This window comes from Phyllobates terribilis, unplaced genomic scaffold, assembly GCF_046119375.1.
Source record: "Phyllobates terribilis strain yellow unplaced genomic scaffold, ASM4611937v1 Scaffold_11__3_contigs__length_659146591, whole genome shotgun sequence".
NCBI classification, from domain to species: Eukaryota; Metazoa; Chordata; class Amphibia; order Anura; family Dendrobatidae; genus Phyllobates; species Phyllobates terribilis.
The window spans coordinates 343,171,035-343,188,621 of record NW_027362771.1 but is presented as its reverse complement, the minus strand read 5'-3'; the positions used below and the strand labels follow the sequence as shown (position 1 = coordinate 343,188,621).

The window sequence follows — 17,587 nt, the reverse complement described above, 5'->3', positions numbered from 1 at the left end:
TTAAAGTTTTGGAATGGCCAAGTCAGAGTCCTGACCGTAATCCTATAAACTATTGTGGAAGGTCCTGAAGCGAGCAGTTCATGACAAAAAAACACCAACATAGTGGGGTTGAAGCTGATGATGATATGCAGGGCTAATTAACAATTACTGAAAACATTTAGATTCAGTTATTGATGCATGATGGGGGTCACACCAGATTCCTGAAGCAAAGATTCACAAACTTTTGCCACTCACACACATGATAATGGTTCATTTTCTTAATTTCACTCCAGATTCTTGAAGCAAAGGTTCACAAACTTTTGCCACTCACACACATGATATTGGATCATTTTCTTAATTTCAAGAAATTACAAAATGTGATATTTTTGACTCATTTGTTTGATTTGGTTCTTTTATCTATGTAAAGTAACTTTCTTTGTGATAGACTGGCAGCTCTTAATGAAGTTTGTACGGGCTACTCGTTTATCAGGTCCCAGAGGAATCCTGGCCCTCACCCATTAAACCCCTGTACTGGGTCCACAGAGTGATTGCTGGCCTGTGAAGTGGGCTGGCAGAGATGCATCATATAAGCTGAGTCAAAACCAGAGAAGTCAGAAATCAAGTCAAAATTGTCAGGCAATGGTAAAGGTCAATACAATCCAATGTCAGCAAATGAACAACACACAGGATCAGGGCAGCTGAGGTATAGGTACAGAACCAGGATCAGAGATAACCGATAACTAGCAACAATAGGCCGGGAGCTAGGGGTTTATATAGTGTGAGTCTCGCCCAATGCTCACAGAAGGGAGCTAATGAGATAACCATGTTTAGGAATTACCCCCCAAGCTCCCAGACTGGATGGTACCACAAGTCCCAGAATATCAAAAAGAGCTGCAGCATTGTTACCCTGCGTCACCCACAACAAAGGCGCGATGCTGATCGATGACAGAAGCAGGAGCAGATGGATGCCCAAGGTCTGGATGCCCATAAAGTTCATCAAAGTTCCCACAGTGTTGGACACTTTTTTTGGGTGATATGTTTTATTTTTGTGTGGCATGCAGCACCTTCTTCAAGTAGCACTTGGGTGATAGTAAGCACAATCAAAGGCTTTTAATAAAGAAGCAGCTGTCTGATGTACTAGTTTCATTAGCTTTCATGGGACTAATTTATCTGTCACTTGTTTTGGGTTTGACAAAGCACTTAAGGAGCCACTGCCTCCCTAGGTTGTTTCCCTAGCTAGCACAAGCCCATTTTGGGGACTACTGTGGGGGGCCCTCACAGTGTGGAGGCCACTATGCAGCATGGCAGTTAATGTGGGGGGCCATCATACATTATGGGGGCTTATTTGGGGACCATCATATAGTGTAGGAACTATTGTGGGGGGGAGGGGGCCCATACAGTATGGGAGCTAATGTAGAGGCCCTTAAAGTGGGGACTAATGTGGGGGCCATCCTAAAGTGTGGGGACTACTGCGAGGGCCATCATAAAGTGTGGGGACTACAGAGGGCACCATGAGGACTGCTATGAGGGACATTATACTCTGTTTTGGGGGAGCAGTGAGGATATCATACTATGTATAGGGGAACTGAGGGCTCATCATACTATGTATAGGGGAGCTGTGGGGCATTATACTGTGTATGGGTGAGCTGTACATGGAGGGACTCAGGGGACATTATTAAAGAAATTTTCCACTACTAATTTCACCCCCTTTCATTAGTTTTAACTCCTCATAACTAACACTTTTCTAATGCACTTTTAGTACCTGCCCTGCTCCTGTAAGATCATCTCTCTAATGGTCTACATTCATTAAGAAATGTTCTCCAAGGCTGGCATTGAGTTGCGAGTTTGCATATCTCTTTATATAACCATATTACTGAGCAGTCTTGCTTGTCTCTTATCTCTGTATGATTCCAAAATTCTCTTTCTTTTAAAGTGATGTTGAAATAAAACTGCATAGATGTGTGCATAAAAAGTGGTTCAACTGGAGAGGTTTAGGTGTGAATATTTTCTAGAAGTACATAAGTTCCATGCCGCATACTTCCCCAGCCTGTAAATCCCCGTAATGACAATGCTTTTGTTACAGTGACGGCTGATGGCCGGAGATGTGGATGACATGATTGACAAGTGGCAGTACATCATTTACTGCTCTCCATGGTGACCGCCAGAAACAGTTTCTTGGCCTGAAAGCATGAAACTCATAGTTATGGTTTCAGTAGACAGGCAGTCTGTTAACTACTGAGTGAACCAGGTTGCAGCTCCAGCGCTACACATGTTCAGCATACAGTCTTGCACAACAGAGCCATATTAGTAGCCATTTAATGGTGGTCTGTTTCATTCTTCTAAGAATAATTGGCAGAACTTTTGAAACATACAAATACACAACAGAAACTCCAGTTCGCTTTGCTCCATTTCCCCAAGGACTGAGATATTACTGCTGCTGCCCTCATCCCCTGTAAAGAATATGAAGTAGGTGGGAACTGGGATGTCCTAGGATGAAAGTAAGAAGAATGGACCAGCACTAGAAGTATCCTAAACTCCCTTCAAGGCCATGCCATACAGGCTTGGATGAAGAAATTACAAGGAAGTATGACTGTAGAATCCAGATGGCAAAGCTTCTAGATTTGGTCACGTCAAGACGATTGAAATGTGAATGTTGGTGTAGTCGTGCAGCAATGTGTGACTTAATGCAACTGCAACCCAACACTTTCAAATGAAGCAAATCTACTCGCCAGCGACTTTCCACCCTAGGACTGAAAAGTGATTACCATGTTTATGTGGCACCTGGCTGTTCACAGGTACCACAGGACCCCCAGGGTGCATGGACGGACTTCTCCACAAGAGGCCCTCATTACATACAAACACCTCCACCCTTCCACCTCATACCACCAGAGGGAGCCCGTTAGGGATATATATATATGGAGGGTGGAACCAGGCAGTTCAGTTAGAGTCAGTCAGTCAGACAGAGTCAGAGAGTCTGAGAGCGTGCCGACGCTGAGAGCAGCGAAGACGCAGCACGGATGCTGCCGTATTGAGGGCCCCGAGTGTGGCCGACGGCAAAGAGGAGAGGAGAGAGGAGTTGAAGGGACAGAGGAGCATCCTAGGCTCACCCCGAAGATACAAACCGGACACCGGGTCTGCACCTACAGGGTCCTTTATACAAGTCTTTCCCTCATTTCCGGTTGAAGATTGTACCTTTACACAAAAATGGGAAGAAGCATGCCATATCTGCTCACAAACTTTTTTGCAATTACTTATTGCTTATGACCTTAAAAATTTGGAAACTTTGGAGGGACAGATACCACCGCTACAGGATAAATTAAAGGAGAAATTACCATTAGTTGAATTAACTGCTTTTGAGGAGGATCTTAACAAGAGTTTTTGAAATGGGAAAATGATTTACAAAGAACCAAACAGAATAAATTCCAACGTGATCAAGCCGATTATCAATCTCGGAGAGTATACAAATGGAACATACATCGTGAACGGTCTCGTTCTAATTCCACCAGCTCTGCCTCTAGCAGTTCATCACTCAAAGCGGATGGAACTGTATCCAGTGAGCACATGATTAACCCTAGACGATATAATACTCGTCAGATGACCTTTGGACGGAGATATGAAAACAGAGACCAAAATTACAAACAGAATGATGACCTGAAGGTAATTAACCTTTCTGATGTAGAATTAACCCCTGATCAGATCTCTGTTTTGTCTCTAGGGCTATCTTTCTGCCCTACGGCGGCCTATGACACCTTTTCAGTTATTAAGGATGTTTTTTTGTTTGCTCGTAAGCTTCTTTTAAAAAAATGTCACAATAAAAGATTCCTCAATACACCTTTTTCTACAGAGGCAGAATTGGAAGCGCTCCGGATATTAGAAGAGTTGTTGCTTAAGCAGATAGAACCGATGGAAAGTAAGTTTCCTAATTTCATTAAGAAAAAATCAATACATTTTCCCCCTTTGACACTTAATTCATCTTTGGAAGTTTTTGTGAGGATGGTGGTTAATGAATTATACCAACTATCTATTAAGAGACCCTATGATAATCTTACTGTTTCACAGCGATGAGCATTAAAGGAATTGGGTAGTATGAAACAAGTGGTAATTAAATCTGCCGATAAAGGCGGAAATGTTGTAATCTGGCCTGTTGAATTATATGAAAGGGGAGCTCTCAAACAGTTTAATGATACTGTTTGTTATCAGAGACTCAGCACTGATCCCACTGCTACATTTCAGAAACAATTGTTTTCTCTTTTGGATATAGCTCTTGAACAAGGATGCATTACTAAGGCCATCTGGGAAGGGTTGCGTACCCTGCATCCTATTGTACCTACCATCTACTTTCTTCCAAAGATCCATTAGGATCTACATAATCCTCCTGGAAGGCCCATAGTTTCAGGCTGTGGTGGTTTGTGTGAGGCAGTTTGTAGATTTTTAGATTTCTACTTGAAACCTTGTATATTAGAACTTCCATCATATATAAAGGACTCAGGAGATGTGTTGCAGAGACTACAGGAGATAACATTTGAGCCAGATATGTATATTGTAAGTGGGGATGTTGAATCCCTGTATACGTGTATTGATCATCATTATGGATTGTTGGCAGCAAAATTCTTTTTTACCAACAAGGGTATAGATGCCAAACTGCAAGAGCTCATTTTGGAGCTATTAGAATTTACATTGACCCATAACTATTTTATATTTAAAAATCGTTTTTATTTACAGCAACGGGGTGTGGCAATGGGGGCGACTTTTTCACCCTCATATGCCAACCTCTTTATGGGTCTCTGGGAGCGGGATCATATGCTGCCCTATTTATTCAATGTATCAGAACCATCTGTAATTAGTTGGATGAGATTTATAGATGATGTTCTTTTTATCTGCCAGGGGGAGAGAAAGGAATTGGATCGATTTTTGGCACACTTAAACAACAATGATTGGAATGTTAAGCTGACTTTTAATATTACGAGAGAAAAAATAGATTTTTTGGACTTATTACTTACTGTTGATCAGTTGGGTACCATTCATAGCAGTATATATCGAAAAAGTACCAGTACTAACTCTATATTACATGTCAAATCAGCACATCCAGCGCATACTATCAGAGCCATCCCAAAGGGACAATTCATCAGAGCTCGTCGTATTTGTGATACAGACCATGAATTTGAGGTTCAAGCTGAAAATTTGACATAGAGATTTTTACGTCGTGGCTATAAGGTGAATGATATTGATCGTTGCTATCAGCAGGCTAGATGCATGGAACGAAATACTCTTCTTCACAGTAAGTGTACCAAGAAAGATGATTCAAGACTAAGGATTATTACTAATTTCCATAGTAGGTGGAAGGATATGTCTGCTATATTTAATCGTTTTTGGCCAATTTTGAAACAGGACGCAGAGTTGACCAAATTGATTGAGGATCGCCCACTAATTACTGCCAGAAGGAGCAAAACCATCGGAGAATTCATAGTACATAGTCACTATATTCCTCCCAAGTCAACTTTCATATTTGATTCTAGAGGACCAAAATGGGGATCTCAATCATGCGGTGATTGTAGTACCGTATATGTAAATTTATGATTAAGACAGACAGTTTTTTTAACTCTGCTGGCTCTCGCACTTTCAAGATTGTTCACACTATCACATGTAAAACTACAGCTGTCGTATATCATCTTACTTTCCCGTGTGGCCTGATTTATATTGGACTTACCACCAGACAACTGCGTGTGCGAATACAAGAACATGTGAGGGAAATCAAGGCAGCAAGAACATTAAATGCAGATGGCACTTATAAAGAGGAAACTGCCAAATTGAGGACTTTGCCGGCTCATTTTCGTGATCATCATCCAATGGGGAATATCGATATACAAGTTAGAGGTATTGATACTGTTCATTTGGGTATACGTGGGGGTCATCTTATGAGAAAACTATCGCAAAAAGAATGCCGTTGGATAACGATACATAGAACTATGAAGCCACACGGCTTAAATGATCAATGGGGTTTTTCAAGTTATTTATGATATATACTATAGACCCTTGGCTGCTGTTTCTTTGCATATATTATTATTTTTATGCAGTGCATTATTTGATGCACCTAATTTTATGTTGTTTTATTTGTTTGGTGTAAATTTAATGCGTTTTGGGGTTAATTTTGGTGCATGATATATGTTTTCAGGCTGGATTTTGGATATAATGCTTTTTTCTATTTTCTAGTTATTTGATGGTCATGTTTACTTGTGGCAGATGTTTCATATATGGATCTCATACTTTTGGTCGTGGCCTTGGGAGTGCGTCTATTTTTGCGTATGGTGTTTGCAGGATGAATACAGGTATATCAACAATTGCCTTGCTTTATGTAGTACCACTTGCAGGCTTTACATGAGTATTTCATTATTGCACTATGTCACTTTAGGATTGGATCCTTTGTGCACTGCACTTTAAATATTTATTTTTGAGAAATTTGTATTTATTAATTTAATCAATGTTGATAGATCCCTTTATGATTAATTATGAAATTATGTATTTCTATGTCTGATCTATTTGTGGATAGTAGTGCTTTGTTTCATATTGCAAGCTGCTGATTAATTTATCTCCTCACTGTGCCACTTTGGCATTTAATAGTACGATTTTTTTGAAAAAAGGTTTGAGGTTGTGATAGATGTATTTATATGCAGCTTGTTCTATGAATTTTTATGAATTTTTTCTTTGAAATTGATCATGATATTTAATCTTTAGTAAACATCTCCTGTATCATTGCTTATACCAGTTTGCTTTTAATGTTGTGTCTTGAGTCTTATTCTAATTTCTTTTTGGTGTTTTGATTAATCAATAAAATTTAAATTGTTTGATAATGAAAATCATGGATGTTGTGATTAAGTTCTGAGCGTCTATATATTAAATCCTTTATACCCAGTAGGGACCACCGGCATTCCAGGAGGACTACAAGTCGCTGGCACCCCTGAAGCTAGACCCATTACAGGACCAGGAACCACGAAGGCCCCGGCGACCAGGGATAGTGGTTGCCAGCAGAAGGTCCCACTACCAAGCGACAGGTGAAGGAACAGCACGACACATAAGCTAGGCCCAGTTGCAGGCAGGCCAGGAGCATACAGAGAGGCAGACACGGACCAGGAGGCCTTATACCCACTCACTGGGGAGAAGTCCTGAAGTGCACCTATTCTACTGAGTACCCTGGACCGTACCTGACATCCGCACCAGTAAAGGTATTGAAGCGCATCCCCTGTCTCTGTCAGTTACTCCTGCCATGCCATCCCGCCTGCACTACAAGCCCCAGCATCACCACCCACCATCAAACTCCACACTGCCCCGGGGGCCCGCTCCGCCTGTGGGGAGCAGAAACATACCAGCTGCCATCCCATCACCCCCCGGAGGTCTGCAGCAGCGCTGGTAATCATTACCAGGTACCACAGGTGGCGTCACAAACTATTTACTTTATTTTTATTTCTATCCAAGTTCCAATCCCCTTTTTCAAGAGTGACCCCAGGGTACGGGCCCGGGAGCCGACCATCGCGACATTCCCAAACCAGGCAAAGGCCCGGGTATCGAGTCGTCCCCATCCCCTGGGCGTGTCATTTACCACCTGCTACCTTATCTATTCCTCTAGCTTCCATGATGGCTGCCAGACTGGCATGGAGAGTGCAATTTTTGATGTTACAACATGTGAACGTGCTAAGATATATGCCAAAAATAAGTAAAGATTAACTTATACTTCCACCTTTAAATAATTGGATGTATCAGTGGATTATATTGGGAGAAAAACATTTGATTTTATTATACAAATACTATTTAAAGAGTAACCATGGTTTTAATTTTTATTGTATAAATCAATAGTACACATGAAAATCAGCAACATTGTAATATATCTTATCAGAGAAATCTGCTTCTTCTCCTGCCAGAATTGATCAGTCATTATCAAAATCCTCAATTCTGAGGTAAAATCTGTATTCAATAAAGACCGACTTTCCGATTACTGAAATAGTAGATGACAGCTGCCTGGGCCGGCTCCAGGTTTTTGTGGGCCCCAGGCGAAAAATTCTCAGTGGGCCCATTTAACACATACCACGATTCATGATGCACAGATACGACAGAGAAATATATAAATAGTACAATGTTAAAGATTTAACGTATTTCTTACATTACATGGGTGATATCTATTGTAAATTGTACAGTAGCTCAGAAACCAGCGAATCCTCGCAGCGCACAGTGCGTGACCTGGGGGGATTCAATAGATTTCATTTTTGACCGCACAGTATAGTCCTCCATACAGTATTATGAGCACCACACAGTCCTCCATTCAGTATCATGGGCACCACATAGTCCTCCATACAGTATTATGGGCACCATATAGTGCTCCATACTGTATAATGAGCCCCATATATTGCTTCTTACAGAATAATGAGTCCCATATATTGCTTCATGCAGAATAATGGCCCCATATAATGCTCCATACAGTATGGGACCCATATAATGCTCCATACAGAATGGGCCCCATATACAGCTCCATACAGTATGGACCCCATATATTGCTCCATACAGTATGGGCCCTCATACAATGCTCCATACATAAAAAAATCAAATACTTACCTCTCCTCGTTCCCTGCTGGCCGCAGGTCCGGACTCCTCAGCATCTTCCATCTCTCTGCACTGTGACTGCTCAGCACAGAGGGTTCGCTGTAGTGACGTCATCTCGCCCTCTGCCCTCAGACGTCACAGAGTCAGAAGAAGCGGAAGATACCGCAGCAGCGGAGGAACAGTCAGAGGTAAGTATTGCAAGCAGTTTAAACAATGGGGGGCCCGGTGCCAGCGCTCGTGCTGGCACTGGGCCCCCCCGAATCACGGGCCCCACAGTGTGCAGGTGTCCCCAGCGGTGAGTGGGCCCCCCCTGCTTGTTCAGGGCCCCCTGCTTGCTCAGGGCCCCAGCACTTGTCCGGGTGCGCCGGGTGGTGACGCCGACCCTTACAGCTGCTACTGAGGACATTCTATGTAGATAGGAGGAGGGAGGAGTTCTGCCTGTAGCTCCTCCCATCTACACATTATTTCATCAGTAGCGCCTGCCATCTCCTATTTCAGTAATGGGAAAGTCTGTCTTCACTGAATACAGATTTTACCTCATAATTGAGAATTTTGATAATGACTGGCAGAGAAAGAAGCAGATTTCTCTGATGAGATATATTACAAAGTTGCTTATTTTCAGGTGTACTGTTGATTTATAAAATAAAAATTAAAGCAATGGTTATTAAAGAGGTATTCTGGCTTCTATTCTAGTAAAAAGACAGGTGCATGATATCTGCTGGTCGTGCGTGCAACCCAGGGATCTGTAGACATGATGTCAGTGGCCCAATGCGGAGGTGATCATAGATGGAATATCCCTGTAATAAATAGTTGTCTTTTTCAAGGCTCTGACTAAATAAAGTTTCTCAAATGTATATAGTTACAAGAATGCCGCTAGGTTCAGATAGGGCGAGACAGGTTTCATGAATTCGTTGGAATCCTGGGGGAACCGTTACCCAGGGCGACCATATACTGCAGCTCTCTCAGGCACACGATAGATTCAATTGCTGACCAGACACATCTGACAAGAGTCTTCATAAACAGTTGAACAGTGGAGTTTAATCAAGTACGGCCAGTACCATTTAACTCTTTGAAGCAACAGGCTTCTCTTCAGTAGCATAATTCAGCACAGATTAGATCTCTTCACAGCACACTTCTATGCATACACAACCACAGGTTTTTCCTTCACAAGAACACAATAGTTTAGCATTCATTATCTTGCATGGAGATGGAGGGGGGGGGGGGTTTGATGAGGGAGATGATCCCTGTGACACAAATCCTTCCAGTCCTTATCTTTCTGCCCAATAATACTCTGCACTATTAGTTCAGGGAGTCTATCTGACCTGTGTTTAGCTTCCCTCCTGACCTAAATTCTGTTCCCTTGCCTTCTGTGAGATATAGATCACACACCACCTTTCTCTTTGACTCCAGCCAGACAGTAAACAACTTCCCCACAATCCCCCTGGGGCTCTGCTAAACACTCCCTGTCTCCTGCTACTGTGTTAACCCCTCTAGTTGCTGGATGCTTCTGAAACACAACACTTCCTGTCTCTTGTGATTGTGTTAACTCTTATAGTTGCTGGATGCTTTTGAAGCAACAGCACTACTTCTGCATGTCACAATATAGTGTCTCTAAATAGTATCAACTGTATCAGATAGACCACTGCTCCATACAGACACCTTAGTCTTGCGGGTCAGTTAGAATCCAAGTGGAGGGCAGCTCGCTATCAGACATGTATAACCTATTCTACATTGCTGGCAAAAAGTCAGGTCAGCGGCACCACGATTATGTTGGCATGAACTGTCAGTCAAAGAAGAGTGCCCACACCCAGCAACCAGTAAGTCAGGATACTGGGGAGCTGTGTGCTCCTGGACATAAATGTTGAGAAAAACCCTTGAAGATATTGATGACCTATCCAGTATTGATATCGACATGAAAGGAGCAGAGCGGCACAGCTTTGTTCACTGTTTGGTGCTTGTTCCTGGGGACTGCAGCTCAGCTCCTATTGAAATACCTGGGAACTGAGTTGCAGTACATGAAAAAAGTCACTATAAGGTGAACAGAGCTGACCTCAGTCAATAAAAATAGCTGATTGGTGGGAGGGGGGGCTGGGTAAGGATAGGCATCAATACAGTAAGCCTGGAAACCCCCCTTAAGATACCTCAATGGGCAGAAAACATTATATAGTGCACTGTAGTGAGGTACTATAACGGCTACACAGTCTCTCCCTTACTACTAGACATTTTGGGAAAACACCTGGCACACCACAGGGTTACATTATACAAGTGCTGCTCTCAGTTGGTACATGTCCATTGGACACAGTTCCTTCAGGGTAGCACTGGCCTTATTTTTTTAATGTTTGGAGACCCTTTATAATTATTATTCTTCCAGTAAAGGTAAACAGTTTGGAAAAGCAGCAGCTTTGAGTCCAGCAGGTTATAATGACACCTTAGCGCAGGACCAGCCGGTGTGTCGGAAGTGTGTGATTTCCCAGCTGTTTATCTTAGTGTTCCTGCTTGCATGCAAGGAGCTATGAATGACAGAAAGCTGTTTTTCAGGGTGTAGCAAGATCATGTTTTCCTAAACCTTGCTCCACCCTTTTGTAGTTGCAGATTCTCTGATATCCACAGACTCGCACGCTATGCTTGTCACACTCACACACATACACATGTAGATGAGATGTCGGAGGTCACACGCGTGCTACATAGTAGTATCAGCATCACGCTAAGGGTGTGAAGTGCACAAATCAGGCAGGTTCAAAGTATTAACTCTTTTATGTGATCTAATGTGTCATTAGCAGATAGGGAGCTGACTGTAGAACAGAAGCAGCAGTCTGTCATTTATTTACAAGTAACCTGTGGCTCTTATACAATAGAGCATTTCATTTGTCCAATAAATCCAACAGGAGCTGCATAACATATCTGCACCCCAATAGTTCAATAGGGCCACACTTAGGGTATGTGCGCACGATGCGTTTTTCAAGCGTTTACGCTGCGGAATTTCCGCAGCGTAAACGCTTGGGAAACGCTTGCTAAACCTTCCCTCATGGTCTCCAATGCAATTCCGCACTTTCAATGCCCATACTGCGTACTTTTCCGCAGCGTTTATGCTGCGCTAAAAAATACGCAGCATGTCCATTAATTTGGATTTATATAGTGTGACCAAGTAATAGTTAAAAAAAAGAATAAGAATGGTAAAAAAATGTAAAAAAAAGATTATACTCACATTCCGGTGTCTTCCCGGTGTCATCTCTGCTGTGTCCGGTCTCTTGCATTGCTTGCGGTGGTGTGAAGGACCTGCGGTGACGTCATTGAGTCATGTGATGGGTCACATGACTCAGTGACGTCATGGCAGGTCCTTCACAACAGCGCGAACATTGCAAGGGACCGGACGGCGTGGACAAAACACCGGGAGGACATCGGAAGGTGAGTATAAACTTTATTTTTTATTTTAAATTTTTTTTTTTACAGATTGTATGGTACCCAGGTCTGGATGAGACTCTCCTCTCCTCCAGACTTGGGTACCATCCACACATGAGAACGCGCCAATTACGCAAGTACAGATGCAGTCTTGCGGAATTGGCGCGTTCTAATGCAAGTCAATGGCGGCAATTACGCTGCGTGTCCACAAAATTAATGGAGATGCTGCGTATTTTTGAGCGCAGCATAAACGCTGCGGAAAAAAACGCAGCATGGGCATTGAAAGTGCGGAATTGCATTGGAGACCATGGGGGAAGGTTTACCAAGCGTTTCCCAAACGTTTACGCTGCGGAAATTCTGCAGCGTAAACGCTTGAAAAGCGCATCGTGGGCACATACCCTTAAGAGCATTTTTTTCACAGTAATCTTTCAGTGTAAACAGGCTGCTGGACAAAACAATCTTTGGGTGGAATGATCTTTTGTGCAGCGCAAAGATCAGAGTTCTCGGTGTTGTATTGTCCTGTGTAAACAGGAGTCGCACTATTGAGAACAGTGGCAGCCTATGTGCTCTGTGCGATCTTTTAAATCTTTCAGATCACTCAGTGTGCATCAGTGTCTTTGGTCTGCTTGTGTAAACAGCTCATTTAGTGCCACTGGTCAGTCCGTGTAAATGGAAAATTTTTAGTTGTCACTACAAATCACTACTATTTTAAGTTCCCTGACCCTAGTCTTACACTTACCAGTCGCCGTCTTCAGCTCTACCAAGTGCCACTCTGGTCCCAATCCACTATCTTGTAACTTCTTACTTCTGACTGACTGGAATTCAGAGATAACGGTCACAAGCTGTCAATGTAAGTCTATGAGGGCCTCGTTATGTCTCTCATAGATTTACATTGAGTTGTGACTTCCAACTCAAGATCAAACACTGGAACGATCCAACAGGTCACAACCTGTAGAAGACAACCGGAGCGGCGCAAATAATAGCTGATGATAGCGGCTGGTGAGTATAAGATTAGGGACAGGGAACTTAGATTAGTGACACCACTCCAGCACTAAAATAAATAAGTATATAAACAAATAAATTAATTTAAAAATTGCTGGCCTGGTGCTCTGCACCATTCCTGCAGCTGTGTTTAACCCTACAAATTTGCAACTGTCACCTCAAATGTATCACATATAAATATGTCAGGTTCATGAGAAGATTAGGGTACATCTACCTAAAATGATGATGGCAAGTTTCCACAAATCAAGAAGCAGCCCCACCCCCCAATAATGAATGGCCAATTACAGGAAGTCAATTTAAAGGGAACCTGTCAAGTGAAAAAACGCTATTAACCTGCAGATATGGGGTTAATCTGCAGGTTAATAGTGCTCTGAATCTGCCCAGCTTTCTCTCTTACATAGCCCTCCAAACAGTATAATGACCACCACACAGTATGATGGCCCCATACATAGCCCTCCAAAAAGTATAATGTCCCCACATGGCCCTCCAAATAGTATAATGGCCCCCACAATGTACTTATTGATTAAAAAAAATAATAACCTCTCCCTGTTCTCTGCACTGTATATTCTGAAGCTCAGCACAGGGGGCGTGATGTAGTGACGCCATCGTACCCGCTGTCCTGAGAAGTCAGAGCTGTCCCCAAATTCCCCCTAAAAACAGTATAATGTCTCCACACTGTGTGATGCCTCCACAGTCCCCCTACAAGTTTTACTACTTGTACTATTCTCACCTAAACCTTGATCCTGAAGAGTTTCCTGGCAGACAGCAGCAAGGAGTGGATGGACCAACATGGTGATGTCATTGCGTTGGGGCATGCACAGGATGTCAGCGTCCTGATGCAATGACATCACTTAGCCCCCACCCGGGACTCGTCCATTGCGTCTCACTGCGGTTCTGTAGGCTGCAGGTCTAAAGCGAACTGTGGCCTACTGAACAGAGAGCGATAGTGTAGAGAGACCTTGTCCCCCTGCTCTACTGTAGCGTTTAACTATTAGAATACTGTAAACACTGATACAGTTTAGAGTAGTGGTCACTCTGGGTGGGCCCCTCCAAGTGAGGGGCCAGGGGCAACCAGACCCTTTACCCCCAAGTATGCTACTCAAATCAGTGATTTGATGACTGTGTGCTCAGAGCTCCATGCTGGCCGATCGGTGCTGTGTGTGGATAAGAAACCTGATCCTTCACTGACTAGAAAAAGCTCAGAGCTGTGGGACCACCGTCAGTAAATCACTACTCCTAATCTCTAAGTGCTCCGTTTTTTTTGCTATTGCTCTGATTAATGTGACCAGCATGATGTACAATTCCACTTCCTCACTTTCTGCAATGCCGATAGCAGGATGTGCAAGCCGTTTTACAATTATTACCAGCCAATGGGTAACTACGCATACTCAGTCTCCAGCTACTCCTTCTGGACTCCTTCCTAAGGTTCCTGCACACACTGACGGTGTTGTGCACAGGCTGACAGCTCCCTGTGATGTCAAAAGATTGGTGAGATCAGCTTTTCTGCCTCCCATTTCTTCCAGCTATCTGCCATATTCTGGCCATTGGGTTGGGGTGGGTAAACTATTAATAGAAAACAAAAAATCTGACTGCTCTCATTGCTCCACCTAATGTCTCCCGCAGCAGCCAGCCCACAGACGGCCCTGCCCCATCAGGTCGGGCAGATTGCCATTCTGGGCCTGGAGTCCAACACTCGATCTGAAATTGTATAGGAGCTGAACTGCAGTTCTTGGCAATGGCCACTCCCCAGTGAATGGAGCTGATGTTACGCTCATGGCCCCCTCCCCAAAAAAAAAAATAATAATAATTGTCGGGACACAGAAGAGCATATCTCACAACTTTCCAGCTCTTACATAGTAATTTTCCTCCTGCTGAAGTCCTACATTCCTCTTTCATTGCTCCCACAAAGTATTATGCAAACAAAAGTGCCCGCCAAACACAGTATGATGAATTCCTCCACATGCACAGTATAATGACCCTACTGTACCCCACCTCAACTCCCAAGGCAAAGTATGGTGATCCCAACACAGCTCTCCATGCACTATAATGGGCCTAAATACAGTATAATGGCCAGCACTAGCCCTTCAAACAGTATAATGGCCCCACTCACTATGATGGACCCCACACAAACCTTCACACTGTATAACAGCTTGCATACATTATAATGGACCCCCACATATTATAATGGCCCCACATTGACTTCCATATAGTATAATGCACCCCCCATAATCCTCCATATAGTATAATGCACTCCCCATGGTCCTCCATAAAATATAGTGGACTCCCCATGGTCCTCCATAAAATATAGTGCACCCCCCATGGTCCTCCATAAAACATAGTGCACTCCCCATGGTCAGCCATAGAATATAATGCACTCCCCATGGTCCTCTATACAATATAATGCACTCCCCATGGACCTTTATACAATATAATGCACCCTCCATGGTCCTCCATATAATAAAATGCTTTTTCCATGGTCCTCCATACAATAAAATGCTCTCCCCATGGCCCTCCTTACAATATAATGCATCCCCCATGGTCCTTGATACAGTATAACACACCCTCATGATCCTCTATAAAGTATAATGCACCCCCATGGTCCTCCATACAGTATAATGCACCCCCTGTGGTCTTCCATACAGCATAATGCACCCCCATGGTCATTCACACAATATAATGCACTCCCCCACAGTCCTCCACACAATATAATGCACCCCCCATACTTTATTATGACCACCGATCACTGATTTAAAAAAAATAAATACAGTACTAACCTCTTCTGGTTCCACCCGATTCTCCAGTCTCCTCTGTGTGAGATGTGAAGCGCCGGACATCTCCTATGAGCAGGCGCCCTGTAATGACGTCATCGCTTCCGCTGCTCTGACACGTCAGACGCTGAGGAAGAATGATGGGGGTGGAATCGTCTGCTGACGCCCCCTCCTCCATCATCATTGCTCGCACTGGTCCCCCCCTCTGGCCGTCAGTGCAAGCAATGATGATGGAGGAGGGAGCTTCAGCAGAAGCTTCCACCCCCATCATTCTGTGCGGGTGGCAGTGCGGGTGCTGACAGGCGGAGGCGGGGCCCGGTGTAGTGAGGGCCTAGTGAGGGCCATCCCAGCTCTCGGACCCCATAGCAGTGGCGTGGCCTGCCGCCATTGGCGGTACGACACTGATTTCAGCTACTGGTTTTCTTCCCCCCACTGATCTGACATTGATGACAGTACCATGAGGCCAAACAACCTCTTGGGCTTTTTATGAAACACATGTAGAAATCGAGTGTACACTCTCACAGCCGTCATAATAACTAGATTTTAACCTAAGACTCGTACAATCATTTTAATAATAGCATTTACAGTTTTAAAATAATTCTGCTTGAGTCCTTTATTCTAATATTCTATATTTAATAGGTGAAGGTTTACCACGTTTACAATCTACTCACCACCCCAACTCCGCACGCTATCCTCCTGAAATTCCCTAATCAAGTTGTCTATCTGCAAGGACACTCCGTAGTTCATTAACTTATTAACTAAACATGCTTTTTGTCCCAGACTGTACGCACGCACACGACAAAAGGGGGAAACATTTAACAATTATAATTTAGGAGGACAATATCATTTAAAGTAAAATACTGATGGGGGAATCTACTAAGACTGCATTTTTTATGCCAGTTTTAAGAATAAGCCATACAGAGTAATAAATTCACTAGCAGGCTAATTCCTGTAGTCTGTGCCCCCCCCCCCCAAAAAAATCAAATCTATACTATAATTTATGCCAATTCCCTTGCGATAAGCTCTCCCACATAAAAAAAATTAAAAACACTGGTATGAGCAGCTGAAAAAAGGAATAATTATGGAGCAAACATGAGATGAATCTAATTAAACTGGCTTATGGGAAATTATACATTTCTACCTATTTGGTTTTCAAACATGTAACTTTTTAATCCCATAAAACTAGTATATACACCTTGATAAATCCCCCACGTGATATTTTACTTCTTTGGCTAGATTTGCCCAGTTACTGAATTACATTTTTTTAATTCTTTATTTCTATTATTCCACTTATATTCATAGTCTTTTTTCTATTTCTTATGTAAATTATATGAGCCATATTGCAATATGAACTTTTGCAAAGAATTGGATTTTGCATTAATGAAGTAATGCAATAGTGAAGAATGGAATTTAGCTGCTGTATATTTGCATCATTGTATGACTCTACATTTCTTGCTAAAATTTAAACAAGTTACCTGAAATAGAAGTAGGAAAAACCTATATTCACTAATTCATACAGTGCTGGCCAAAAGTATTGGCACCCCTGCAATTCTGTCAGATAATACTCAGTTTCTTCCTGAAAATGATTGCAATCACAAATTCTTTGGTATTATTCTCTTCATTTAATTTGTCTTCAATGAAAAAAACACAAAAAGAATTGTCCTAAAGCCAAATTGGATATAATTCCACACTAAACCTAAAAAAGGGGGTGGACAAAAGTATTGGCACCCTTTGAAAAATCATGTGATGCTTCTCTAATTCGTGCAATTAACAGCACCTGTAACTTACCTGTGGCACCTAACAGGTGTTGGCAATAACTAAATCACACTTGCCGCCAGTTAACATGGATT

The 17,587-nt window shown here is 42.8% G+C and overlaps 1 long non-coding RNA gene across 1 annotated transcript; it reads left to right on the top strand.

The window, feature by feature from the left end:
- Positions 1-3,432: 3,432 nt before the first annotated feature.
- Positions 3,433-6,297, top strand: LOC141165152 (uncharacterized). Its single transcript, XR_012251070.1, has 4 exons — positions 3,433-3,636; positions 3,824-3,889; positions 5,693-5,853; positions 6,190-6,297. It is a non-coding gene; the product is annotated as an uncharacterized lncRNA (long non-coding RNA).
- Positions 6,298-17,587: the final 11,290 nt, after the last annotated feature.